The sequence below is a fragment of the Phallusia mammillata genome, chromosome 6, assembly GCF_965637545.1.
Source record: "Phallusia mammillata chromosome 6, kaPhaMamm4.hap1.1, whole genome shotgun sequence".
Taxonomy (NCBI): Eukaryota; Metazoa; Chordata; class Ascidiacea; order Phlebobranchia; family Ascidiidae; genus Phallusia; species Phallusia mammillata.
The window spans coordinates 23,077,925-23,080,466 of record NC_137257.1 but is presented as its reverse complement, the minus strand read 5'-3'; the positions used below and the strand labels follow the sequence as shown (position 1 = coordinate 23,080,466).

The 2,542-nt window shown below is 35.9% G+C and overlaps 1 long non-coding RNA gene across 1 annotated transcript; it reads left to right on the top strand.

The window, feature by feature from the left end:
* Nucleotides 1–1,536: 1,536 nt before the first annotated feature.
* Nucleotides 1,537–2,327, top strand: LOC145232509 (uncharacterized). Its single transcript, XR_013860902.1, has 2 exons — nt 1,537–1,728; nt 1,828–2,327. It is a non-coding gene; the product is annotated as an uncharacterized LOC145232509 (long non-coding RNA).
* The last annotated feature ends 215 nt before the right edge of the window (nt 2,328–2,542 follow it).

Below are 2,542 nucleotides of genomic sequence, written 5' to 3'. Positions count from 1 at the left end.
TACCTAATTCCCCTTGAAAACAATGTCTTTTGTTCTGTGTGTTGTTTTCTTGAAGGTATCCACTTCCAAACACTTAATTGATCCTTGATGCAATGACCACTTCACAACGCTGTTTGTCCTACTGCCTACTGTTCTAATTTGGTGAATACTCAAGTGCTTAATGGCCCTCTGGTACAAAGGTATTTTTGCGGTTGCCCAGTTACATTTCGCTACGTGAACAATATCTGTTGTGTGTTAGCAAGGATATTGAAAATATAATGTTTAGTGGTATGATATATTAGCAAGTTCTTAGTGCCGAGTGTAACGGACAGTAACGCTCCCCAATAGCAATAACCTTTCCCGCCGTTGTAACCATAGCACCATGCCTCGTGTGTGTCCTACTTTTGCGGTTTCCTTTGATTCCACACGTGTAGCCTAGTTAGTGTTTTTGCAGTATCTAAGTTTGTGGTGTATGTATTAAATTCTGCTGTGGTGGATGACTGTATTTCATACAGTTTGGACTGTTTTAAACTTGTGACGTTGTCACGGTTTGCCTGCCTTCACGTGAGAGTTCGGACACTTTAATTTTTAACTTGCTCTGTTGTATTTTATAATCAGGCTATCAGCAGCTACAACACGTGGTGTTTTACAACCCTCAATAAGAAAAAATATCCCGTATGTAACAGCATCACACCACATATCGACACAATCGGCTATGTGACGTAACATAAGTATGACGGTAGAGCTAGTAACACCATAACGAGTATCTCCCCCCAATGGACCCAGTTTCCGGTAGGTGGCGCAATAGAACATTCGCTCCAAAAAGGCGTATTATTAAAAGTGTACTTAGTTTATTCGTCGTGGTGTGTAGTTTAATTATGTTGTATTTGTTTTATAAAATGGACATTAAACTTAAATTAAATTTATTAATTGTCATGTAGAGCTTTAAAAACAAAATGGACATTAAGTTTATTAAGTGCAACGTTAAAGAAATAAAGGTGACAGCAAAGTGAGTTAAATTGTAAAGTAGTCGTCAAAAATGTAGCAAGAAAACTTAATTTATTGTGTTTATTATACAGATAAAGAAAGAAAAAGAAAATCGGAAAGTAATAAAGTTGATTGTTAATTAAACATAAATTGAGTCAAATTTCTAAAAACATCAAGTCATTTGTTGTATATATGTTCATTTCTACAGGTTTATGCCAAAATACTTCAAACTTCCTGCACTGGGCAAAATACCATGAATGGGCATGCCACACAATTCACAAACTGCAAATGTGTGACAACGTCTTTCTTCCTCGTCGATTGATTAAGTACATTTGCTAATCTCAGCACATTACTAAAAATGCTTTCAGAAAATCCAACATTGCACATTATCCCCTTTTCGTTTGATCGGCGAAGCGGCTTTGATTCTAATGTTACTTTAAAAGTTCGAACTGTCCCGCTTTGATCGTTTTTCTATCGTACAGTATCGCAGTGCGAGCTAACATACGTGAAAAAAGCGATAGGTTATCGCTGTAGGCAAATTACTTTGTTTCCAAATGTTTTCGAAACACTTGCAAATTGGTTCACATTTAGGGAGATAGCGAGGGTAATGCAAGGCGGTGAACTACGTTTTGCCAAAGTTTGCGGTCTGCAATAATGTTATAATGTCTTACAAGTAAGACAAACTTTTTAAAAAATGTCTGTTTATGAAAAAGATGACAACATTGTGTCTTTTAGAATGAAGAAGAGCCCCATTAAAAAAATGTAAGTATGTGACATTGTTAATTTTATTTATAATAAAACATAGACAGTGGATTTCTGTAAGGTTTTTAAGTCAATTGAATGACACCACCATTTTTATAGGGGCCGCAACAAGACAGCTCAACTGAAAATGTCAGTATGTGGCATTATTAGTTGTACTTGCAGTAACACACAGACAGTGGATTTCAGTAAAGTTTTTATATCAATTGATTATGTCTATGACACCACCATTTTTGTAGGCCCTGCAACAAGACAGCACAATTAACTATGTGGCATTGTTAATTGTACTTGTAATAACATATAGACAGTGGATTTCAGTAAGGTTTTTATGTCAATTGATTACCACCATTTTGTAGGCCCTGCAATAAGACAGCTCAATTGAAAATGTAAGTATGTGGCATTGTTAAAAACACATAGACAGTGGATTTCAGTGAGATGTTTATGTCTATGATGCAGCTAATGACATCACCATTTTTGTAGGAGCAGCAACAAGACACCTGAACTGAAATGTAAATGTGGTAAATGCCTTTAAATGTAAACTTTTTTCGAACTGTTGCTGTGCTTTGCATAAGGAAGATAAATAAAAATGAACAAGTGGTTTATGGTGATTGTTGAAGTGTCTGCATAATGTGTTCTATGACACAAGTTCTTTGGCAGTTATGTTTATGATGAAAAGATAACAATATTTACGATTTTATTTACTAATATGAGAACTCATGTAAACTATCATGAGGAGTCCCAACCACACCCGTGGTCGTTGGCATTTTTAATAACCCAGACGCCACGCCAGTATACCTATGAAACTGGGGTTTTGTGG